This window comes from Schistocerca gregaria, chromosome 1 (genome assembly GCF_023897955.1).
Source record: "Schistocerca gregaria isolate iqSchGreg1 chromosome 1, iqSchGreg1.2, whole genome shotgun sequence".
Classification (NCBI taxonomy): Eukaryota; Metazoa; Arthropoda; class Insecta; order Orthoptera; family Acrididae; genus Schistocerca; species Schistocerca gregaria.
In genome coordinates this window covers 954,896,271-954,923,617 of record NC_064920.1, presented here as the reverse complement: position 1 = coordinate 954,923,617, position 27,347 = coordinate 954,896,271, and the positions used below count along the sequence as shown (strand labels likewise).

Sequence of the window (27,347 nt, the reverse complement as noted above, 5' to 3'; positions counted from 1 at the left end):
TTATTATATTCTTCTTGAAGTCTGAGGGTGTTTCTCCAATTTCATACATCTTGCTCACCAAATGGTAGAGTTTTGTCAGGACTGGCTCTCCCAAGGCCGTCAGTAGTTCCAATGGAATGTTGTCTACTCCGGGGGCCTTGTTTTGACTCAGGTCTTTCAGTGCTCTGTCAACCTCTTCACGCAGTATCGTATCTCTCATTTCATCTTCATCTTCATCCTCTTCCATTTCCATAATATTGTCCTCAAGAACATCGCCCTTGTATAGACCCTCTATATACTCCTACCACATTTCTGCTTTCCCCTCTTTGCTTAGAACTGGGTTGCCATCTGAGCTCTTGATGTTCATACAAGTGGTTCTCTTATCTCCAAAGGTCTCTTTAATTTTCCTGTAGGCAGTATCTATCTTACCCCTCATGAGATAAGCCTCTACATCCTTACATTTGTCCTCTAGTAATCCCTGCTTAGCCGTTTCGCACTTCCTGTCGATCTAATTTTTGAGACGTTTGTATTCCTTTTTGCCTACTTCATTTACTGCATTTTTATATTTTCTCCTTTCATCAATTAAATTCAATATATCTTCTGTTACCCAAGGATTTCTATTAGCCCTCGTCTTTTTACCTACTTGATCCTCTGCTGCCTTCACTACTTCGTCCCTCAAAGCTACCCATTCTTCTACTACTCTATTTCTTTCCCCCATTCCTGTCAATTGCCCCCTTATGCTCTCCTTGAAACTCAGTACAACCTCTGGTTCTTTTAGTTTATCCAGGTCCCATCTCCTTAAATTCCCACCTTTTTTGCAGTTTCTTCAGTTTTAATCTACAGGTCATAACCAACAGATTGTGGTCAGAGTCCACATCTGCCCCTGGAAATATCTTACAATTTAAAACCTGGTTCCTAAATCTCCGTCTTACCATTATAAAATCTATCTGATACGTTCTAGTATCTTCAGGGTTCTTCCATGTATACAATCTTCTTTCATGATTCTTAAACCAAGTGTTAGCTATGATTAAGTTGTGCTCTGTGCAAAATTCTACCAGTCGGCTTCCTCTTCCATTACTTAGCCCCAATCCATATTCACCTACTACGTTTCCTTCTCTCCCTTTTCCTACTGACGAATTCCAGTCACCCATGACTATTAAATTTTCCTCTCACTTCACTATCTGAATAATTTCTTTTATTTCATCATACATTTCTTCAATTTCATTGTCATCTGCAGAGCTAGTTGGCATATAAACTTGGCGTGGGCTTCGTATCTATTTTGGCCATAATAATGCGTTCACTATGCTGTTTGTAGTAGCTTACCCGCATTCCTATTTTCCTATTCATTATTAAACCTACTCCAGCATTACCCCTATTTGATTTTTTGTTTATAACCCTGTATTCACCTGATTAGAAGTCATATCTAACATTAACCTATCCATTTTCCAACCTACCTGCCCGATTAAGTGATCTGAGACTCCAGGCTCCGATCCGTAGAACGCCAGTTTTCTTTCTCTTGATAACGAGATGCTCTTGAGTAGTCCCCGCCCTGAGATACGAATGTGGCACTATTTTACCTCGGGAATATTTTACCCAAGAGGACGCCATCATCATTTAATCATACAGCAAAGCTGTATGCCCTCGGGAAAAATTACGGCCGTAGTTTCCCCTTGCTTTCAGCCGTTCGTAGTACCAGCACAGCAAGGCCGTTTTGATTATTGTTACAAGGCCAGATCAGTCAATCATCCAGACTGTTGCCCCTGCAACTACTGAAAAGGCTGCTGCCCCTCTTCAGGAACCACTAGTTTGATTGGCCTCTCAACAGATACCCCTCCGTTGTGGTTGTACCTACGGTACGGCTATCTGTATCGCTGAGGCACGCAAGCCTCCCCACCAACGGCAAGGTTCATGGTTCATGGGGGGACAAGCATCATTATGTAAGATAAATGACCGCATTTTTTTGATGGAATTGACTTAGAAGCTTAAAATTTTTACTGCCAGGTTACCATATACCTTAATATGAGACACAAATTTGAAATTTATACGGCTATTCGTTCGTGAGAAAAAGGGTTGTTGTCAGTCTTACAGATATTTATCTGTATCATATAGATAGACAGACAGACAGACAAAGCGATTCTATAACGGTTCTGTTTTTAGAGATTGATGCACGGAATCCTAAAAGGGGCTGATGTTTTCTCGAGATTATCTAATTGAAGGTGAGTTGTATATAACAGAACAATTAGCTGTAATTTCGTACCGACCAGAAAACGAATTTCTTGTCTTAACCAAATAATTTCTGATTTTCTTTTAGCAAGTTTTACTGTAGGCGATTTGCTCTTTACACTGACTTAAGAAACCGGTAATTGTATTATCACTCAGGCGGAATTTGTTAAACCTGATGTTGAGCATAGTTTTCGCAGCTGTACTGCTCTATACGTAAATTTTATTGTAGAGCTTTGTAGAAAATGCTTTGTGTGGCTTTGACAGAATCATCTTTTCCCGGTAGAAAGCTTCTGTTGACCTACAAACACCATAAAATATACCAAAACATGTCTATCAACCCACTCCCTTCCTTTTTTCTAGCTCTCTCTCTCTCTCTCTCTATCACTAGTTCGGCGCACACACACGCACCACACATCACATCACATCACATCACGTAAGCTCTACCAAAAGAGACACGCCACAAAAGACAGCCATGAACTTTGTATGATATTTCACAGAAATAAACTGAGACCCCCCCCCCCCATGAACCATGGACCTTGCCGTTGGTGGGGAGGCTTGCGTGCTTCAGCGATACAGATAGCCGTACCGTAGGTACAACCACAACGGAGGGGCATCTGTTGAGAGGCCAGACAAACGTGTGGTTCCTGAAGAGGGGCAGCAGCCTTTTGAGTAGTTGCAGAGCCAACAGTCTGGATGATTGACTGATCTGGCCTTGTAACAATAACCAAAACGGCCTTGCTGTGCTGGTACTACGAACGGCTGAAAGCTAGGGGAAACTACGGCCGTAATTTTTCTCGAGGGCATGCAGCTTTACTGTATGATTAAATGATGATGGCGACCTCTTGGGTAAAATATCCCGGAAGTAAAATAGTCCCCCATTCGGATCTCTGGGCGGGGACTACTCAAGAGGGTGTCGTTATCAGGAGAAAGAAAACTGGCGTTCTACGGAGCGGAGCGTGGAATGTCAGATCCCTTAATCGGGCAGGTAGGTTAGAAAATTTAAAAAGGGAAACGGACAGGTTAAAGTTAGATATAGTGAGAAATAGTGAAGTTCGGTGGCAGGAGGAACGAGACATCTGGTCAGGTGACTACAAGGTTATAAATACAAAATCAAATAGGGGCAATGCAGGAGTGGGTTTTATAATGAATAGGAAAATAAGAATGCGGGTAAGCTACTACAACCAGCATAGTGAACGCATTATTGTGGCCAAGATAGATACGAAGCCCACACCTACTACAGTAGTACAAGTTTATATGCCAACTATCTCTGCAGATGACGATGAAATTGAAGAAATGTACGATGAAATAAAAGAAATTATTCAGATAGTGAAGGGAGGCGAAAATTTAATAGTCATGGATGACGAATTCGAGTGTAGGAAAAGGGAGAGAAGGAAACGTAGTAGGTGAATATGGATTGGGGCTAAGTAATGAAAGAGGAAGCCGCCTGGTAGAATTTTGCACAGAGCACAACTTAATCAAAGCTAACACTTGGTTTAAGAATAACTAAAGAAGGTTGTATACATGGAAGAACCCTGGATACAGTAAAAAGTATCAGATAGATTATATAATGGTAAGACAGAGATTTAGGAACCAGGTTTTAAAGATGAAAGAAACACATAAAGAAACTAAATCATATAATGAAATTCACCATACGAATGAACAAAGAAGAGAGAATGGATACCCGACACAAGTTCCATGAGACACTTGCCAATTTAATTGACATACAATGAACAAAACAAGAAATAGAATTACTTGCAAAGGGGTCCAACAGAAACACAATAGAAAGAACAATAGAAAACCTGATCACAGATATAAGAGCAGAAAATGCAATACCAGCTTGACAAGGAAGCTGGTAGCAGGAAAAACGAAACACACAATCAAGGAGAACAAGACCAACATCAGCTCAAAAACGTAAACAGCAGAACAGAAACCTCGAGGCAACCAGTCAAAAAACTACGAGAGCACAAAACAGTCGTAATAAAGGCAGATGAAGGAGATGCCGTGGTACTTATGAGTGAAACAGAATACAGCAACAAAACAGAGGAATTCTTAGAATAAAATATTGTTAAATTAGTCAGTGATCCCGCCATGACATAAATACAGTTCACCTTAAATAAAAAATTAGCAACTGTGACATAACCATATTTGATAGTTAATTTCCCTACATCACCATAAAAGAGTCACAACAAACAATTTTGGAACATTCAGGAAACCCTTAGCTACAAATACAACCCTTCACAGCCATTCAAATTACCTACAGAAACACTAACTTTAAAGTTTCAGATAGCTTATACATAGGCTTAATAGAACTTCACTAGACGGACTCAGCTACACACAGGAACTAAACACAGTACACCTGATAGCCAGGGAGAATGGGTAAGACATATAAATAATTAACAAACTGAACAACAAAGTCAAAAAGCAAATTAAAAAGGAACAAATCGTGAATAAATTACCAGCCACAACAAAGAGCGAGGAACACCAATACAGAACAAACACTAAGAACCAGAAACACCTTACAAAGAACACAGAATGGCAGATACTAACATACACGATCAGATACGTCAGCACAACTGCGAACATTCTGAAGAAACAAGACTACATATATCGTTCCACACAAACAAATTTTACAAAGCTGGAATCTATCAGCTAATCTGTAGTTCATGCCAATCTGTACACATAGTCCAAACACGCAGAAATTTTAAAGCTAGGTATTCTCACATCAGAGTCTTAAAAAATTACAGCACACACTCCGCTTTTGCATATTATCTCGTATAAGAAAGCCACCACCCAAAAAACATTGAGACAGTTCTCAAGATCCTTAGGAAAAGGAATATTGTCTGTAAAAAACTCAGAACAGAGGAGAACCATCACATACAAAAAAGCAGTGAGACAAGGAAGAAAGTCTTAAACTAAAACACAACACTGGACAACAAAACAATCTTTGCAACACTCAATGTATTATACAAAGAAACTTTCCCAGCCAAAACATAACAATCAAAAAACCTCTAAAACCGAAACGCATCTGCTTCTTAATTCCCTCCCCCATTTTTACAGCTCTCTCTCTCTCTCTGTCTCATCTCTCTCTCTCTCTCTCTCTCTCTCTCTCTCTCTCTCTCTCTCTCTCACACACACACACACACACATCATTTCACATAAATTCTCCCCAGCAGACGCACAACAATAATTCTCACCGAAACATTCAAAATTAACGCCACACTGAACAAAAGCAGAACGATGAGCAAGTGAGCGTCGACAGAAACATGGCGCCTCTCTCTGAGTGCGTAGAGGAAACTGTTTACTCAATTACTGTTTGTGAAGAAAAAAAAAAGAGAAATTGTGGAATACTGTGCACACAATAGCAGAAGAAAGAGAAACCACCAGAGATACACAACTTGACGGAAAATGTAAGTATATTCATATACAGAACCACTGCTCATGAAAAAGTATTTAAAAATTATCAGATTTCTGCATAACCACTCTGCAGATGACATGCTTTCAAAAACAATAAAAGGTACAATAAAAATCAACCTGTACAAGTCAGTCCTGACAAGCAGTGTAATTGCAGATGAACAATCGAAACAAACTGCACATGTTATAGCTGTTAGGTCTAAAACAGGAAAACAACCATGAACTTTGTATGCCTTTTACAGAAATAAAAAGAGATCTACTGAAGATAAATACTTGTGTCGAAACATTTCTGGATAAATAAAAATAAATACAGTGTGTTTTACGTAAGGTGGATTTTAAAAAGAATTAATTCACAAACACGGAAAGAACTCAAGAGGGATTTCCAAGCTGAACAAGACAGAGTAGGTAATGTGCGAGAAAAGATTCTGTAACATTATCATTGATCCATTCCCTCTGATGATTGTGTGGCCTACGGGAAAAAAAACGCCTGATTCCTTTTTGTGAATTGTGGACCCTGACAAATCTAGTTCACGGCACATGTTCTGTAACGTGAGCGTGGGTGTGAGTGTGTTCCCCGAGGAGCAAATGCGCTGCAGAATGAGTAGAGACTGTTTCCCCGTGCTCGTTAGTGTACAGCTGACTCTTGTATTTCGGCCGAAACCCTCGCTCCTCGCTTCATCTCTTGGTAGTCCGAGTTGGCGCCACAGATTGGAATTTACTGTCCTTTGCCGAAACGTGATAACAGAATTCCAAGGGCACGGCTATGCATAGTTTTCCTCGAAATATTAAACTACAGCGGAATTTATGCGTCATTTTCTTCCAAGGGTAAAGAAGCAACTACAACAGATATAAAACAGGAAACGAAATTAGTGAACGAGCAGGCTCTTTCATTTCGCGCTGTGATTCCTTTTAGTTTTTATTTTCGTTTCGTACGTAATAGCGCTCCTCCTGATGAAAATGTAACTCGTTGTTTCCCTCATAACGCCGTCTTTCTGGAAGCATGTTAGAGCAATAAATAAATGCATCCACAAAGCAAACCGAAAAGAAGCTCTTATAGAAGCGAATGAGTACGAAACTTACGCGACAAGTTTTATGCATGTTATTCCAAATTTAGTTCTTTGCAGTCTCATCTTGAACACTGCTGGGAATTCCCGTGACTGTTAACATGATGTAACAAAGCGACCCTACCGGCGGCTATGCAACGGCTCTCGCTCATGCATGGGATGGAATTTAATACTTGACGTTTAAGGCTTTCGAAGCCCCACATACTGTCTAGCATGCAATTGCATGGAGACATCTAGTGAGCACAGCACAATGTAACTGAACTGCTTAGTCGGCGTATAGCTCATCACAGTGCTGCAGCGCTAGTGGTGTTGTCGCAAAGCAGAGCAATGGCGAGGATAAACAAAGCAAACATTTCAGTGTATGTAGAGCAGTTGCCAAGGCTGACCTTTCGTCAAAAGGGAACCCAATGAATTTCACAGAGTGAGAAAGAAATAGCAGATGAAATATTAGCATTTCTGCAAGATGAGTAAGTTGAAAGTGTGGTGTCTGTCGTATGCGTTCGACTTTAAGGACAATGTACACTCCTGGAAATGGAAAAAAGAACACATTGACACCGGTGTGTCAGACCCACCATACTTGCTCCGGACACTGCGAGAGGGCTGTACAAGCAATGATCACACGCACGGCACAGCGGACACACCAGGAACCGCGGTGTTGGCCGTCGAATGGCGCTAGCTGCGCAGCATTTGTGCACCGCCGCCGTCAGTGTCAGCCAGTTTGCCGTGGCATACGGAGCTCCATCGCAGTCTTTAACACTGGTAGCATGCCGCGACAGCGTGGACGTGAACCGTATGTGCAGTTGACGGACTTTGAGCGAGGGCGTATAGTGGGCATACGGGAGGCCGGGTGGACGTACCGCCGAATTGCTCAACACGTGGGGCGTGAGGTCTCCACAGTACATCGATGTTGTCGCCTGTGGTCGGCGGAAGGTGCACGTGCCCGTCGACCTGGGACCGGACCGCAGCGACGCACGGATGCACGCGAAGACCGTAGGATCCTACGCAGTGCCGTAGGGGACCGCACCGCCACTTCCCAGCAAATTAGGGACACTGTTGCTCCTGGGGTATCGGCGAGGACCATTCGCAACCGTCTCCATGAAGCTGGGCTACGGTTCCGCACACCGTTAGGCAGTCTTCCGCTCACGCCCCAACATCATGCAGCCCGCCTCCAGTGGTGTCGCGACAGGCGTGAATGGAGGGACGAATGGAGACGTGTCGTCTTCAGCGATGAGAGTCGCTTCTGCCTTGGTGCCAATGATGGTCGTATGCGTGTTTGGCGCCGTGCAGGTGAGCGCCACAATCAGGACTGCCTACGACCGAGGCACACAGGGCCAACACCCGGCATCATGGTGTTGGGAGCGATCTCCTACACTGGCCGTACACCTCTGGTGATCGTCGAGGGGACACTGAATAGTGCACGGTACATCCAAACCGTCATCGAACCCATCGTTCTACCATTCCTAGACCGGCAAGGGAACTTGCTGTTCCAACAGGACAATGCACGTCCGCATGTATCCCGTGCCACCCAACGTGCTCTAGAAGGTGTAAGTCAACTACCCTGGCCAGCAAGATCTCTGGATCTGTCTCCCATTGAGCATGTTTGGGACTGGATGAAGCGTCGTCTCACGCGGTCTGCACGTCCAGCTCGAACGCTGGTCCAACTGAGGCGCCAGGTGGAAATGGCATGGCAAGCCGTTCCACAGGACTACATCCAGCATCTCTACGATCGTCTCCATCGGAGAATAGCAGCCTGCATTGCTGCGAAAGGTGGATATACACTGTACTAGTGCCGACATTGTGCATGCTCTGTTGCCTGTGTGTATGTGCCTGTGGTTCTGTCAGTGTGATCATGTGATGTATCTGACCCCAGGAATGTGTCAATAAAGTTTCCCCTTCCTGGGACAATGAATTCACGGTGTTCTTATTTCAATTTCCAGGAGTGTATATTGGTAAATAAATGAGGACTAGAATGATGATGACGATACGTTCCTAACAAGTGAAAGTGACACTGAAACAGGTCTCAAGCCATGTAGTTCATCTTTGTCGGACAGGGAGCCCCAGTGAAACGTGGTAAATCATGATCGTTGTCCAAGGAGCAGGTGTGTGTGTATTGTGTGTGTGAAACTGGGAACCTAGAAACTACGGAGAGGCTTCATCCGCCGTAGCTCTCAGTGGTTCACAACGCCACAACAGACCACAGAAGTCCACCCACCCCATCTCAGCCCCACACCGAACCCAGGGTTGTAGCGTTCGAGCCCCAGTGGAGCCCCCCCCCCACCCCCCACCCCTCCCGGGAACGTCTCATACCAGACGAGTGTAACCCCAAATGTTTGCGTAGCAGAGTAATTGAATCGCTCCATGCAGAAGGGCTTCAGTCACAAAATTGTGAAAATAAGATTATGAAGGAACTCGTATCTTTATGACTGTTCCCATCATTCTGAGCACAAATGTATTCCCTCCAGTGCCTGGAAATACACAAACTGACGCTTCTTGTTTTGAGTTATATGCAAAAAGGAATTCAGTCCAGGTGTGAAGCCCTTCTTAATAAGCAACTGCATTTTAGCCACGAAGTTGGACGCTTCACGCGGAAATGTTAACTTCAATCTGCAGAACATGTTGGCTAACCTGCGCAACACAGGTAAACAGCTGAGAGTGTACGTTGTTAACCTACACATTCGTTTGTTGACAGTATTTCCAATTTTGCGATGGAAGGCGCAATTGTATCACGACAAGAAGAAGGTAGACGAGAGAAGAAAAGGAAAAGGAATCTTTCAACATGGAAGAGGAATATTTCAAAAACTTCAAAGCTAAAAGGCCAAGAATGTATTAACTATAAAGGACAACGCATACCATCTAAAATTACAGGATGTAACTGCAGGTAATTATTAATTATATTGGATGTTACTGACAGTTTTTGAACACTGAATCTATTGTTTGAGCTGAACTTTATTATGGATCATCCATGACGCTGCTCTTGTTCACTGCGTACATTATGGCATCGCCTCTGCTAGTATGGCAGACAATTGAGAATATGGTTCTATATAGGATTCTTTCATGTTTTCAGGTGCAATAGGTTCACGTGCTTTCAAGACATCAGTGCAGATGAAAGGGAATCTATCTTAGTACGGCTTCATAACTTGCCTTCTAAGGATGAACAAGATGTTTACATTCAGTCACTTTTAGACGTACATAACGTGAAGTGATGTCGACCTAGAAAAGACGATTCAATTCGACAAGTCGACAAAGTATTTACTTTTCATATAATTGTGGGTAACACCAGAAGGAAGGTATATTGCAGAGCATTTCAGGCTCTTCTAGCTTTAAGCGACAAGAGAGTAAAACGACTGAGAAAGCTGTCTATATCAGATCAGAGGGAAAACACCCAGTGTAAACGCTTTGTCAGCCGAAGTCAGACAACTCATGAGAGAACACATTAATAGCTACCCAGTAAGAGAAAGCCACTAAAGTGGGAGAACAACTAAGTATTTAGACTCAAGACTCAATATTAAGTTGATATATAAACTGTTCAAGGAGAAACATACTGACGTTAAATGTAGCTACCAGACATTTGCTTTGTTTTTCAATGAAAACATCTCCCTGTCATTTGGGCGACCTCAGGTAGATGCATACTGCTTGTGTGAAGAATTAAAAGTTAAGATTCGGAATCCCCATATTAATGATGCGGCAAAACGGAGTGCAGTGACTGAGTTATGGTGGACAAGAGACGGGCTAAAAAATTATATTATGAACTTGAAGCGGAAACTGAAATGAAAGATAAACACCATGTATTATCTCTGGCAATAGATTTTATGCAGAACATTCAGCTACCAGTGATACCTGTCCAGAAATTTTTTTACATGCGCCAGCTGGCTACTAATGTCTTTTGATTTCTTGATATCGAGAAAAATAAAGCAAAAATATACATTTATCACGCAGGAATTACCAGGAAAGGATGTAATGAGGTATCTTATTTCTTGTATAATTACCTTTAGGACTTTCCTGCTGAAATTACAGCGCTACATTTGTATTCCGATAACTGTGCAGGCAGAATAAGAGCCATACTTTAGTAAGGGTGCTTCTATTTTTAACAGACACTGGCCGATTTAAACAAATCGATCAATTCTTTCCAGTCAGAGGTCGTTTTTTTCTGACCTGTGTCAGGGATTTTGCTACCATCAAACGCACCCTTAGAAGGCATGTTCGACTATTTTGTGGGCATGACATAGCCAGACTGATCATAGAAAGTAGCTCATCTGTGAAATTTGAAGTTTGATGGCCAATTATTTATAAAAGAAACTGCATATTAGAAGAAACTATACCGAAGTCAGTACCACGAGACCAGAAAGTACATTTCGAAATCAGTAGAATGATGCACATTTCATACAGTAGCCAAATTTAGCCAGTGTATTGATGGTATTGTGAAACACAGATTCCGTCAATCTCAACCTGGCCATATGTCAGATTCTACTTTTCCACCCAACAGTGCATATCCCATGGGGAAAGTTCCAACCAAAGCAGCAAAAAATAAAGGTTATTACTAGATTACTACCTTATATAGCGAATCAGCATGAAGAATTCTACCACGTACTGACATTGTTCCATAAGTGGCGTTAACAGTGAAGAGCAAGATGACTAAAAAACTCAAAATGATGTATTGAATTGTTTTTCTTCTCAGTTATTTTCTTAATAAATATTGACTGAAACGAGTAGTTTTGCTTTATCTAATGCTCATGGTATTTTCACGTTCCTAAACTATATACATAGCCTCAAAGAAATAAAGGAATCGTTATATTTTCCTCAAGAAACAACTAAAAGCGCGAAAATCTATTTTGGTCCATGCAGAAAGGACTTCAGTCCATCACCAAAAAACATTCATTTTCCCCTAAATTAAAACGCTTTAAATGCCTGTAAGCTCTGTAAGGACCTTGATACTCTGTCGATAAACATCATATATTTTTTCCCTTAGCTTTGATCTCATACTCTAGTGTCTAGATTTTGATTTTCTTTCTTAGTTTTCTCGAAAGTAGGTATAATGGACTGAGGCCCCTGCTGCATGGAGCGATTAAATTATGGTGTACACATACATGGAGATAGTGTTTGCATAGCAATCACCGACATAGTGTAACTGAGCCAGAATAAGGGGAACCAGTCCGCATTCGCCGAGGCAGATGGAAAACCGCCTAAAAACCATCCACAGGGTGGCGAGCTCACCGGCCCACGACACCAATCCGCTGGCGGATTCGTGCCAGGGACTGGCACGCCTTCCCGCTCGGGAAGCAGCGCGTTAGACCGAGCGGCTAGCCGGGCGGGCAAGGAGTGGATACTACACATAATTGCACACAAGAAACATCAGCGGCAGCATAGTAAAAAACCAGTTGTGAATAGATTACGAGTAAGTTCGCAGCAACATGGCTGTTTAGTGCTTAAGAAAATCTACGGATACTGAAGGGAGAGTAAGGCTCACTTGCTACAAAAACTGGTATTTGCGGGTTTCAGGGATGCTCCATGAAGTTTACAGTATGTAATTATAGTGACCTTCAACGTTATGCACATCAAGTTCCGAACGACAGACTGCAGTGATTTCAAAGTAAACAGTGGAAGCTTGCATAACTTCAGACAGTGTTACTTTGTTGGAAACAGGAAACCGTCAACTTGATGACGCACAACAAACTGCGGAATCGGCCCGAAATTTGTAGATGAGATTAAGAAACGTATTCCAGGAACAGTAACGAATTTGTTCTCGACCCCGATAAGTCGAGATTTGAAAAAAATGCATACGAAAGGAACACTGGAAATTAGAGGTGCCAAGAGCGTTGCGTCAAGATCTAACTAACACAAGTGTCTTAACGCATTCGTTTGCAACTCTGCGAGAAGATGGACTGTACTGCTTTTGGTCAATAGCTATTCAATACACTTCCTTTTGTTTGATTCTTGGTCTGCGTATAAAGATCATACTCATTTAGAGAAAACTAGCCCTACTGAAAAGTGTGTGACATTGAAATTCATACTACCTGGAATCACTGGAGGAATTTAGCCTCTTGATGTGGTTTTTCGTGCCTATAAAACATATTATCTCTCTGTCTGCAGCTACGCCATCAAGGATAGTTTGCTTCACAGACTGTTTCGCATTCGGTTGCAAGCCATCACATTCCATCAATTCTCATCACCCCCTTACACCAATATGAGTCTATACACATTCGTTATGAATGGATACCTAGCTGAATGTCCTGCACCATTTGTAACTCCTGAGAGGTCGCCTCCGATCATGATGGTGCGAACCTTTGTGATCACTGTGACGCATCATTTTTCATTTGGTGTTCATGTTGCAAGTTAATGGTTTGTTTTGAACATTTCTTGCATGTCGATGATTTCAATTTTGTGAAGTGTAACCCCCCATAGAAGGTTTATCTCTGTACCTCCCAGACACTTATTTTCTGGCGTACTTATGATGCACATGGTGAGACATTAGCAGCCAACATTTCTCCTGTCATAACTGTTAACACAACACTTTCAAATGAGCTCAGTAAACACTGAACTTGGTATCTCGCACACGATTTCTTCGAGAATTTCTAGAATCTTGGTTTTTCTATTTACTTCCTGCCTAAAACTACATGTTGCGCGTTATTCGTAAGAGAGTAAATGATGCTAGAGCTCAATAGGAATAGGAGTAGGAGTCTTTCATTTAACTACAAGATTACCTGTTTGATAAATAATGTATGAGTACATTCGTTCACCCAAAACTAATATATTACTATACGACAAGGAAGCCCAGCGGGACCAGATACACTAGCAGCTCTATACAGTGTAGTGGATGGGTGTCAGCGGGTGCTGTATTAAAACTAGGTCGAGCTTTTCAAATGATTTATTCGTTTCCACTAAAGTGCTTCGTTGACCTCGGTCCGCGTCCTAGGCAAAACAATGCTCAGGCCACTGCCCCAACGACCTGTGCAACGCAACGCTGTGTCGTGCCAGCCTTCTCCACCAGTTGTAGAGTTCCGATTACGCCAGGATGGCTGCACTAGCAGCCGACTCAGTGGCCACCGTCCCCGTTGACTCCATGCTGCTCCACAGGGAGCCGTAGGCCGGCCCCGCCGCTGCTTCTTCCTAGACTGGCGTAGCTGGGAAAGCGGCGGCAACGACCGCCCGCGATCCGGCGTCGGAATCTGCGGACCCTCACTTCAAAAGTCTCCGGCGTGTGTTGGGAGCCGAGACGACTGTCCGCGGTAGCGAGCTGAAAAGTGGATCCCTCGTCGGCCTCAGAGGGTCGAACCAGCGACCCACCGTGGACTGGGACGCTGTCACTCCATCTGTTACTGCGTGTAACCCGGTGGAGTGACATGTCCCGTCGTCCAGGAGAGCTGCCACACTTCAGTGCCCTGCGTTGGCGTCAGAGGGTCGAACCAGTAACTTGCAGCAGACTGGAATGCGGGCGCCCCATCTGCTCAGTTTGTAGCTGGTGGTGCGACACGCCCCACCGTCCAGGAGAGCTGCCACACTTCAATCACTCTCGTTAGAAAACAACACCTATTTATACTCAGCTGCGCGCCTTTTTTTCGCTAACGCGTCACTTCGCGTCACGTACGCACCACACCCTGGTTGCACCAGGGCCCCTTCTTCTTGTAACTTACGACATGCAAACCGCTACGTTTACGCTTTTCAGCGGTTCGATGGCCTCTGTGGCCTCCATTCCATTTCGCAAGTGCTGGTCAGCGTAACTTACAGCAATCCGGCCCGCACATGGCTCTTTCTTGTGCTCAGAATATCACACAAAACTAACTTTACCTATCCTAAACGGTGGTGCCGCTACAACAGCAAAAATATCTGCAGCTTGCAGTTAATAGCCTTTTGTAAGTACACTGTCCAGTCACATTAATGTGATCACCTGCCAAAAGCCTGAATAAGCACCTTTTGCAACTCAGACCGCTGCGAGATGTGCAGGAAGAGGGCGAGGATCTTGCAAGTACCGACAGGGGTGTTTAGCCATGCCGACTCCAGTGCCATGGCTAACTGCACTAGGTTTCTAAGCAAAGGATCCATAACACGAACAGCCCAATCGATGTGGTCCCACAGATTCCAAATCGGTTTTACATTTGAAAAGTATCGAGGATAGGAGAAAAAGATAGACTCATCCTGCTGCTCTTCGATTCGCGCACATACACTACGCATGTGTGACGCGTTGTATTGTCCTGCTGGTAAATGACATCGTGCTGAGGAAAAACAATATATATGTAGGGGTGGACATGGTCCCCAGAGATAGATGTATACTTATGTTGATTCACTGTGCCTTCCAGGATTACTAGATCAACCAGGGAATGCAAAGAAAACATTCCCAACACCATAACGCACGCAGGGTGTTTGCTTTCGTACGTTTCACACCGTACACGAAAACGGCCATCTGTCAGATGGAGTGTAAAACATGACTCGTCGGAAAAGGTCACAGGTCACCAAAGAGTTGAGGTACTTCCGTGTAAATTCCAGCCTACATCGCCGATGAAGCTGTCAGCATGGGTGCTTGAAGGAGGCGCCTGCTGCAGAGGTCTGTATGTTCAACAACAGTTGCACGTCTATTCACCCGTGCTCATCTTCGCAGCCGTCGTCCATCCCTGCCTTCAATAACTCGTGGCTCACGACAGTTGCTCAGCGCCGGTTGGGATATTGTCGTTCTCCCATGCATAGTATAATCATACAATGTAGGCTTTCACGGCCGGTATTGTCTTCAGTTGAAACGTCCAGGCTGAGAGGCCGTGGTCGATGTATTAAATTTCCACCTAACGTTTCGTCTCCGTCTGCGGAGGATCTTCGAACAGTGAGCGCTGCAAACTGACAGTAAAAAGCCAGCTGAATGGTACCGCTATGTTGATGATACATTTGTACTGTGTACTCATGGTGAAGAAGAGTTGCATGTCTTCTTGGTGTATCTGAACAGGTTTAACCCGAAGATACAGTTTACGATGGAGAAAGAGAGCAACGGTCAACTCAATTTCCTGGATGTGTAGGTAATTAAACGGGTGGATGGGACGCTGGACCACAAGGTATGTAGAAATAACACTCACACAGATCGATACCTCCACAAGGAATCTAACCATCATCCTAGGCAAAAAAGAGGTGTCATGGAAACCTTAGTGGATAGAGCCAACAAAATCGGCGAGCCGGCTTACTTATAACATGAACTAAATCACTTACGATCAGCCTTCATGAAAAACGGATATACCAGCAAGGAAATTGATCGAGCCCTCCATCAAAGAAGAAAAGAAGCCAGAAGCCCAGAGCAACAACGGTCACCTACTGGAAAAGTTTTCCTACCGTTCATTAATAAAGTCTCGGACCGTATTGGGGAAGTTCTGGCCAAGTATGGGATCGAAACAATCTTCAGACCCACCAAGAAGATTAAGGAATATTTAAGAACTGCAAAAGATGCCCGACAGCCCCTAGCAACACCTGGGCTACACAAATTTCCATGCAATTGTGGACAAGTATATATTGGAACAACGAGAAGAAGTTTAAACACAAGCTTAGCCGAACATAAAAGAAACTGTCGCTTAGGACACATCGAAAAATCGGCCGTAACTGAGCATGTTTTTCGAGACGGGAACCACGAAATTAAATTGAATGAGACAAGTGTTCTAGCAAGAACATCCCACTATCGTGCGCGCATGTATAGAGATGCTTTAGAGATTCACAAACACCATAACAATTTTAATAGAAAAGAGGAAGTTTTGAAGTCAGACGAAATATGGATGTCGATGTAGCGCCAGCAGAATGAGAATCGATTACGCTTAATAAAGAATGATGACGCCTTCCAAAGATAGGCATGCCGTCGGCATCACGTGACGAATGGTGGTGCCCTCTATGCGCTATATAAAATCGAGAGTACCTGGAGCCTCAGTGGCAGTAGCCGGAAGACCTCAGAGGATGTCTCCCGTAGATGGAAACGAAACGTTAGGTGGAAATTTTATACATCGACCACGGCCTCTCAGCCGGAAGTATCAACTGAAGATGCACTGTATAATTTAATCATAGCCTTTCTCCAACTGTTTCCGAACTTAGCCGTTTCGGAAATGCTTCCACCCTTGGTCCGAAAGACAATGACTATGACCTTTTGTACGTCAGATAAATCCCTCCCTTTACGTATTACGACAATAACCGCACTGTTTTCCACGTCCACCGACACGCTTTATACACGCTCCACTTCTAGTCCTTCTGCTTGCCGTCTGTGAATGCTTATTGCACGAACTGGTGTAACTTAACTGCTACCAAAATGACTATGTTCGTCTGTGAAAGTAGCCTTGATAGGCGACCTGAGCCATCAGTAAACGGAATCTAACCTGCATAACATTATGTGCGTGCTGTATGAGTGTCAGTTTCTCTGTCCTTCGGGCCCTCAACAGATCGTTAAATGAAAAACTTACAACTATAATTTGGATAAGCTATCTGACTTCGTGTTTGAATATGAAAAACTACAGGAACAAATAAACCCGTAACAAAAACCAGCTAAGTTTTAGAACAAGAATTCACAATTGATACAGAATCTGGCTTGTACGACGGAGTTTACTAGAATAGAGTACATGACATGTTGTGGTGTGTTAGTGTCTTTAGATGACTGCCTTTTTCCATGTGGTGCACAGAATTTCGCAGCTGCATGCAGCAGCAACGGCTAAAGCTGATTCTTACTAAGAATGAATTCCATAAAAAGGTGTTTGCTTGGATTCTGTTAATTAGTAAATAACTTGTTAGAAGGGATTTCAGAAAGTATATTTAAAAGTTCAGAATGATCATGAGCAACAATAGACATTGTTAATTACAGTGACGTATGTATCAATTATGGCTGATCAACAAATTATTTCAATTTCGAAGTTATGTTAACATTTAACGACAACAGCATTTATTTATTAATTAGATGTGGAGAATAATAATAATTATTATTTGGAAGATAAGGAGGCTTCTTTAACTGAGAAGCAAAACATTGGATTATTGCAAACTCGAACTAACAATCATGAGCCTAATGCTTCAATTACTTTTGCGCTATGCTTGCGAATTTTACCTTGAATTCCATCTTCAAGCATAGTTAAGCCACCTAAATCTCTCCTGGCTATATAAATGAAATCAGGCCTGGAGTATGGTAAGATCTGCCATGAACGACGTGAGGACAGCGTCACTCGTCTTCTATCTCCGAGCTCTCAACCAACACCACTACTTCCACTCTCGCAGACAGACGTCGTTTCACAACAACGCTTAGAATCGCGCTCCCATCTTTCGCCTCCAGATTATTACTATCGATATTTGAGTGCTTACACAAGGCAAAGAATAGTGTTAAGTTGACAATATTGTTTTCAATTTAATGAAGAGTTTTGACACACTCCTTGCACTGGACCTGTACTAATAGACTAAATCGCTTGCAAGACATGTTTAATTACGCAGGACGGTGTATAGAGAAGGCTGTTAGCTTCTAAGATGCACTGTTGTACAAACGAAAAATTAGGTTTTGATCCTATATGCGTTGATAATGAATGGCATTTTACAATGTTAACTTTGATAAAGGGAAGAGGAGGTTTAGCACCTCACATGACTTATTCCTCGAGTACTCACGATTTAGAAAAGGTCTCTGAATGGTGTGAAAAGTGGCAGTTGACCCTAAATAACGAAAAGTGTGAGGTCATTCACATGAGTGGTAAAAGGAAATCGTTAAACTTCGGTTTCACGATGAACCAGTCTAATCTAAAAGCCGTAAATTCAACTAAATACCTAGGTATTACAATTACGAACAACTTAAATTGGAAGGAACACATAGAAAATGTTGTGGGGAAGGCTAACCAAAGACTGCGTTTTATTGGCAGGACACTTAGAAAATGTAACAGACCTACTAAGGAGACTGCCTACCCTACGCTTGTCCGTCCTCTTTTAGAATACTGCTGCGAGGTGTGGGATCCTTACCAGACAGGACAGGTGGAGTAAACCGAAAAAGTTCAAAGAAGGGGAGCACGTTTTGTATTGTAGTGAAATGTGGGCCAGAGTGTCACTAAAATGATACAGGCTTTGGCTGGACATCATTAAAAGAAAGGCGTTTTTCTTTGCGACGGAATCTCCTCACGAAATTCCAATCACCAACTTTCTACTCCGAACGTGAAAATATTTTCTTGACACCGACCTACACAGGGAGGAACGATTAACACGATAAAATAAGGGACATCAGGGCTCATACGGAAAGATATAGGTGTTCATTCTTTCCGCGCGCTATACGAGATTGGAATAATAGAGAACTGTGAAGGTGGTTCGATGAACCCTCTGCCAGGCACTTAAATGTGATTTGCAGAGTATCCATGTAGATGTAGATGTAGAATTGTGAATTGCGTCGTGTAATACCGTGAGAGGCAAATTCTTTGTCACTTTTTATTCTATGCTCCACGTGAAAGTAGTCTTTTCCGAAGGTGAATTCCTTTAGTTTCAAACGTAAATACCAAATTCGCCCCGAAAGTGCAATGCTATGTTCTGGAAAGGCAATTCCCCTGTTGTCTTTACATATTCCTTATTTAAAGCTTGAAATGTGTGAGATGCACAAGTTCACAGCAGCTAACTGTAAGTTGAGTCTGAAGAGTACACTGGGAGTTGCTCCAGATGGCACAATCGAGGACAACCACCTTGGAAATGCAGAACAGAAGCAGGGCTCCTATTCAGTTTGGTGACAATGCTCCGCTATTCACAGGCCCGCTGCTTGTAACTGCAAAGTTTACGTAGCTATCAGACCGAATGCAGATATCTTCAGAAGGTCGCTCTCTATTCGCAGAGCTTTCTCTCCAAGGTTGGTTTTGTATCCTGTTGATGTTCTTTCTGTTTCTGTATGCCATCTGGCCAGAAGATGATACGAGTGACTCATCGAAACGTGGCTCCGTTTCGACGAACTAACATGGCCGGAAATTCCATAACTTTATATTAGAAGAAATAGTATTTATTAACAATAGTTCCAAATACAATCCGCGCAGATCATTCTTCTTCTTCTTCTTTTTCTTCTCCCTCAGGCATTAGATCAGTTGATCCATCCATCTTGTCTTTGGTCTACCAATGTTTCTTCTCCCGTACTGTAGAAGTCATCGTATGTTCTTTCTGTATGTTCCTTAATCCTACATATGAAATTTTAAATTCTTACATTCCGCCGTGCGGTCTTAACTTTTAATCCCCCTTCTTGTTACTCGATGGACTATTCTGATAAATCTCATCTCGGCTTCTTGGTGGTTAAGATGTGTTTTAGAGTTCAAAGTCCAGTTATCAATTTATGTAGTCCACAAAGAACTGCCATAATCTCATAAAATTTTAGCATAATGTCATTTCGTACTTTTCTCCTGAATGTGTTTTGATGGTGCCATATATCAAACCGAATCTCCCAGTCTTCTTTTTCAGTATCAACTTCACCAAGGTATTATTTTTCAAAGACCAAGAATCTGAAGAAGTGAACTTGTTAAATAGTTTGGTTTTCTAATATGAATTTGCGTCTTAAAGGTTGTGAGCTTTGGAATGCTATGCACTGGGTTTTATTTGTCGATGTGGCTAAATTACGTTGCTTTACTGTTTTATATAGCTCATAAAGCGTACTGTGCACATTTGTTACCTAACTAGCCTCTCGTCGTCTGCAAAATAAGAGTTTTGATAAAACTTCTTTCTTTGAAGTTGTGCTTTATACTAAATTTAAAAGCCGTTCTTTCCACTACCTCAAAAGTTGTCAAAATGTAAATTAAAAAATATCGGTAAAAGGAGCACCCTTTTCTGATCCCATCACTACGGTTTCCTTGGGAAGTATTTCCAGATAGATTCAATGACATTAAAAAAAAACTTGCAAAAAAATAAAAGATAATTAATATACTTATGAAAGTAGACAATTATTATTCTATAACTGGCTAAATTTTTTTTATTAGTACTGTTTCAAACCCCTGCCCCCAGACTACTTTCTGCATCTGCGAATATAAGTACAAAGACTTTAATGTGTTTATTCAGATTTTATGAACACTTTGATCTGATGTTATGCGTATTGGTGATTGACTACAATCATAAAATTCGAGAGACTAAATTTAGCGCTGAAAGAGAATGTCTATCCAATTACACCGATGAGCCAAAGAAACTGGTACACTTGCATCTTATCGTGTTGGGGCCCCGCTAACACGCAGATGTGCCGCAACAAAGCGTGGCATAGACTCGACTAATGTCTGAAGTAGTGCTGGAGGGAATAGCCACCATGAATCCTGCAGTGCTGTCCATATATCAGTAAGAGCACGAGGAGGTGGAGGTCTCTTATGAACAGAACGTTGCAAAGCAGCAAAAATGTGCTCAAGAATGTTCATGTCTGGGGTATTCGGTGGTCATCGGAAGTGTTTAAACGCAGAAGAGTGTTACTGGAGCCACTCTGTAGCAATCTTGGACGTGTGGGGTGTCGCATTGCCCTGCTGGAATTGCCCAGTCTGTCGGAATGGACAATGGACATTAATGGATGCTTATGTCACCTGTCGTCGTATCTAGACGTAGCAGGGATCACGCATCACTCCAACTGACCACGCCCCACACCATTACTGAGCCTCCACCAGCTTGAACAGTGCTCTGCTGACAAGCAGGATCCATGGATTCATGAAATTGTCTGCACACCTGTACAAGTCCGGCCGCTCGATACAATTTGAAACGAGATTCGTCCGACTAGGCAACATGTTTCCGGTCATCAACAGTCCAATGTCGGTGTCGACGGGACCAGACGAGGCGTAAAGCTTTTTGTCGTGCAGTCATCAAGGGTACACGAGGGAGTCTCCGGCTCCGGGAGCCCATATCGGTGATGTTTCTTTGAATGGTTCGCACGCTGCCACTTTTTGATGACCCAGCATTGAAATCTGCAGCAATTTGCGAAAGGGTACACTTCTGTCACGTTGAACGATTCTCTTCAGTCGGCGTTGGTGCCATTTTTGCAGAATCTTTTTCCGGCCGCAGCGATGTCGGAAATTCGATGTTTTACCGGATTCCTGATATTCACGATACACTCGTGAAATGATTGTACAGGACAATCCCCTCTTCATCGCTACCTTGGAGATGCTGTGTCCCATCGCTCGTGCGCCGACTGTAACACCACGTTCAGACTGACTTAAATTTTGATAACTTGCCATTGTAGCAGCAGTAACCAATATAGTAACTGCGCTAGAAAGTTGTCTTATATAGGCATTGCCATCCGCACCGCCGTATTCTGTCTGTTTACACATCTCTTTATTTGAATACGCATGCCTATCCAGTTTCTTTGGCGCCTCAGTGTACGACGAACTTCATATTTTAGTTTTCAAACAGTTTCAAAAACATGTTTGAGGAGCAGATAAAGTTACGTTTGAATTAAGGGAAAATATGAATACGATGGGGAGGACAATGCTCATAGCGTTGAAGTCACATCACGTATAGATATCAATAACTTATAGAGGACAGCATGTCAGATAAGAAATCAGTCGGCATGAAGCAACTAAGAACGTGACATTAAATTTCTTCCTCTCTCCGTCTTACAACCATTCCATATTCTATCTGTTCCCTTTTGCTTTTCACGTCTCCTTCTCCCTTCAGCCGAAACGTGGGCCTGTAGAGCGAAATGATTTGTCCGTGTCCGGAATTGCGAATCCGATGTCAAACCATTGTACCCTTCGTTTTCGCTCTATAGCACAATATTTCTTTTCTGCGTCTTACTACCAATAAAAGTACAGGATAATGGTGATACTTCAGCGCTTTTTACTATTATTTTTTTCTTTCGCTTTACTCATTGCTAAGCTGAAAGCGTCGTGGTGCGTGAAGAACTGTTGATGGTGATTTCGCAGGAAGGCACTGAGTAGTGAGATTACTTCCACCCCAACTTAAGCAGAACTTGAACATTTAGGAAGCGCACCGTTGCTTGTAATTTAACCCCAACGAAGGTCGTCGGAACTGGCCATTTTCGCCAGCACGTACATAAGGGAATCAGCATGTGGGTAGCTAACAGTGTTGTACCGTAATGTAAATGATATTATACGGAACGAGGTAATATTTCTACAAGTGCTTCATTCCAATGTGGTTTGATTATTGTGAAGAATCGAACGAAAGTATTTTTATAGAAGAGTACTGTGTTCGCTAGCAAATGAGGTGTTGCTGCTCGTAGTGTTTATTTGGACTCGAACAGTAATTATTATCAAGATAATTGCGTCTGTATCACTCAAAACGTAAATAAAATTACTATACTAAACTATTCTTTTGGTTTTACTCCTTGTGGATAATGATGTTTACAACGCCAGCACTTACAAACATTAATAGTCGTGTTTACGACGCCAGTACTTTTAAACTTTATTTCGGTACTACATAAAATATAAAAGAATGAGAACTTACTCGTACAGTACCGAACAATCAAGAATTCGTTCTAGCCACACACATAACATTAGCAGTTATTAAATGTGACTTGCAACTGGGTATTTTGTATGAAGGGTTTGGAGAATGTTCGCGAGCGTATTTTTGAGTTTATGGTAAGTAATTCAGAACTCACTGCTCATACAAAGTGGATTAGGTGTGTTACTGTGGATGGTAATAATGATTAAACCAATGTTATAGCACGATTTCCAGACCGAGGAAGAGTAAATGATTAAATTTTTAGGTACGTATGTGTGTGATGTTATGGATAAGTAACAGAAAGCGGAACTGGCGCGAATGCTGACGCGAGAGACACAGAAAAGTGGAAAATCCTTGGCGGGCTGTTATCACCGGAAGCCGAGAAGCTGGCCAGAGGCGGGAGCTACGATAGCCATCAGCAAAGGTCAAAACTATTGTTAAGAAGGGTCTAAAAAGCTCGCGTCTTTGGCTCTGGACTGTTGGAGTTGGTATGGACACAGTCTAACGGAACAGTCACAATACTTCGTCTCTTTTCTTGCTACCCACTGCTATCGAAACGCTCCAAGCGGTCAGCAAGTGACACTTCTGACTATAATAATAGATGAGTGCATTGATTTGTAACACGGTTTACACAACAGGAAGCCTGTGTAGTACCATAAAAATTGACAATAACTAAAAAAACCACATTTCTCATTATTTAGTTTCCTAAGGACAGTTTTTGGATTCTCTTGTAATGTACAGATATTTACTAAAGAACGCTGTTTTTGTTTACTAACAAATGGTGGTTGTATGCAACAGAAGAGCAGACATTTTGCAGAAAGATATTGTGTATCTACCCAACAATGCAAAGTTTTGTGTACATTTTCAGGTAAAGCAGGAAATGTGGAACGTAGGAAACGTATCTGGAATGTAGTACCTACATTATTTAGCGTCCCAAATACGCTGCCAAACTTCCAGCTGAAGGTAAAACCACATAGACGTGATGATAAAACGTCAAAAGCAATGAAACTGTTTCCAGACACTGGAGAAACTAGTTGCACAATTGATGCTACATCTGAGTCACAAATTGCAAGAATCTTCAACACATTCACTTTTGAAGGAAAGGTAATAATATTTACAAAAATATTCGTATTTTAAAAAATCGAGTGAAATGTGAGAATGAGATAGTCATTAGACTCCACTTTTTTTTTACTTAACAAGGAAGGCACCTGTCACAATAAGAACAGACAACTAGTGAAATATATATGCTTTTAATGCATGAAATATGTGTTTATATTCTCTTGCTTTCAGCGGAACAAGCTGCAATTATAAACATATTCGTAAGTATTTCCTCATCCGTAAATTGTAACTAATGTCACTGAATCAGTGTAATTCGTCTGTTTTAATTTCACTATCATTCATGTCTTCTGATATTGCACAAACTCTTGGAGTTAAAAAAGTAAAACATGTATTTCGTAAATCACTTAGGAAGTGGATGAGAAACAAACATCCTAACGAAGCATGTGAATGGTTTGTTACCGACTGGAGCGCTACTGTCGCTCGAACTGCCGGGCGATAACAACGTTTCTCAGCAGCGAGGGTCTAAACTGTATGTGTTAGACTGTGGCATAGATGTGAATTATTGATACTGAGCAGGAATACATTCGTATTTTTAATAGTGACTCTGATCTGAAAGAAGATTCCGACACGTAAAGGGTGATCAATGTGAAGAGATTCTTTTGGTCAGACAGGAACAATTCTGGTCTGCGGGAAATTTTCGGTTTTCCAGTTAATACAGTCTCAACCCGCGGTAAGCAAGGTAAAATTCTGAAAAAGCAAAGTTACCGCTCCTATTAATGATGGAAATTCTTCTCTTAGAAATTTATGAGTTAAAAAATATCTAACTTCTTGAAGATCATTAAACAACGGGGAGTACAGATTTAGTCTTTCTGGTATCTAATGGAAATAGTTTTCCAAATTATTTGTAACTGAAGATGATAAGCTATACTAATAGTGGCTGAAGCAAAAAGAGGGAGAGTTAGGATAAAAATATTTAACAGACGGACAAAGCGGCAGGTAATGGTCATAGGACGTCATGTCTCTGACTACGAGCAGTATATTTCTTAGCTTCCAATATGTGTGTATCTGACAAGTGAACGAGCAGGAACAAAATCTGTGGACATTTTCTACGTAAACAAACAGATGAATAGCAAGACGAATTCTTCATAGAAGCTGCCGCGAGATAAATGTTTAGGAATGTCATCATAGTAGTGAAATCGGGAGAAGTCGTGTGATAACAGATATAATTTATCTTAAGAAAGAAACATCACTAAACTATCACGCAGTGAAACATTACGCCAGTTGAAATTTAATCGAGCCTCAGGCCCATAGCCAAACTGTCAAAGACATTTAACAGTCTGAAATAGTAAAATTTGCCATCAAAGTAAAGTAATCGTAGACCAGCGAGTCAGTAACTCTAGTGTATGACAAGAGGAAGTTTGTAATCGAGCTTTCGTTCGTGTAGGTATAATAACGGGTGTTGCCATGACATCACAAACTTGAAGCCCACGTCCGCCATGTTAGTAAAACTAAACATTGGCTTCTGGTGGAAGTATTTTGATGAAAAATGTCAGCTTGCATAACTTACAGGTGTACTAGTCGTTATGATTACAGTTTAAAGTGTAAAGCGATCACATGTCATTCGTAGGTGGACTGGTTCAGGCGCTGTTTTCTTCTATGTACATGAATTTTAGTTGGGCTGGTTTGTTTTGCTGTAGTTGTTTTATTTCTGTTATTTGGCTTTAGATTTCCTCTCAATACAACAATAAGACGTCTCTGCTTCAACGCTGTGAAAAAATATAACAGATCGTCCAGATATAGCGTACAAACACCAAAAAAAGTTTTGCATCACCCCGGTTCCTAGAACTTCTGAAGACAGACGTTGACTGTGAATATTGTACCACAGACACAGTCCCTTTGTCTGTTCAGAGATGTCACTAAACCCGCCCAAAGATGCAAACAACCATGCATCACCAGCGCCTTTTAGACGGAGGGGGTCCGACAGCCGTTAAGTTCCAGTCATTCCAGCAGGAAGGAGGTACACGGTTCGTGTTGTCTGTAGATCAATCATGCCTAGACGGTCAATATCGCGGTTCGGTCCGGTCCGCATTGTTTGTGCCAGGGAGAGCTATCAACAAGGGAAGTGTCCAGGCGTCTCGGAGCGAACCAAAGCGACGTTGTTCGGACATGGAGGAGATACAGAGAGACAGGTACTGTCGATTACATGCCTCGCCCAAGGGCTACTACTGCAGTGGATGACCGCTACCTATGGATTATGTCTCGGAGGAACCCTGACATCTACGCCACCATGTTAAATAATGCTTTTCTTGTAGCCACAGGACGTCATGTTACGATTCAAACTGTGCGCAATAGGCTGCATGTTGCGCAACATCACTCCCGACGTTCGTGGCCAGGTCCATCTTTGCAGCCATGACACCATGCAGCGCGGTACAGACGGGTCCAACAACATACCGAATGGACCGCTCAGTATTGGCATCATGTTCTCTTCACCGATAAGTGTCTCATATGTCTTAAACCAGACAATCGTCGGAGACGTGTTTAGAGGCAACCCAATCAGGCTGAACACCTTATACACACTGTCCAGCGAATGCAGCAAGGTGGAGGTTCCCTGCTGTTTTGGGGTGGCATTATGTGGGACCGACGTACGCAGCCGGTGGTCATGGAAGGCACCGTAACGGCTGCACGATACGTGAATGCCACCCTCCGACCGATAGTGCAACGATAATTGGCGGCCCCGTCGTGCACATATTGTTAATGACTTCCTTCAGGATAACGACACCACTCGACTAGAGTGGCCAGCATGTTCTCCAGACACGAACCCTATCGAACATGCCTGGGATATACTGAAAAGTTCTGTTTATGGAAGACGTGACCCACCAAACACTCTGTGGGATCTGCGACTAATCGCCGTTGAGGAGTGGTACACTCTGGCCAACAGTGCCTTGATGAACTTTTGGATAGTATGCCACTACGAATACGGGCATACATCAATGCAAGAGGACGTGCTACTGGGTATTATAGGTACTGGTGTGTACAGCAATCTGGACCACCACCTCTGAAGGTTTCGTTGTATTGTAGTACAACATGCTATGTGTGGCTTTCATGAGAAATAAAAAGGGGGGGAAATGATATTTATGTTGATCTCTATTCCTATTTTCTGTACAAGTTCCGGAATTCTTGGAACCGAGGTGATGCAAAACTTTTTTTGGACGTGTGTATATTCACAGTATTTTCATAACAGTACGTATACCGAAC

General features: G+C 42.4%; 1 long non-coding RNA gene across 1 annotated transcript in view; it reads left to right on the top strand.

The window, feature by feature from the left end:
* Positions 1 to 27,347, top strand: part of LOC126276164 (uncharacterized) — a 104,456-nt gene that overhangs the window by 60,223 nt on the left and 16,886 nt on the right. The window contains exon 2 of the long non-coding RNA XR_007550603.1: positions 23,902 to 24,137. This is a non-coding gene — a long non-coding RNA (uncharacterized LOC126276164). The remainder of the gene's footprint in view (positions 1 to 23,901; positions 24,138 to 27,347) is intronic.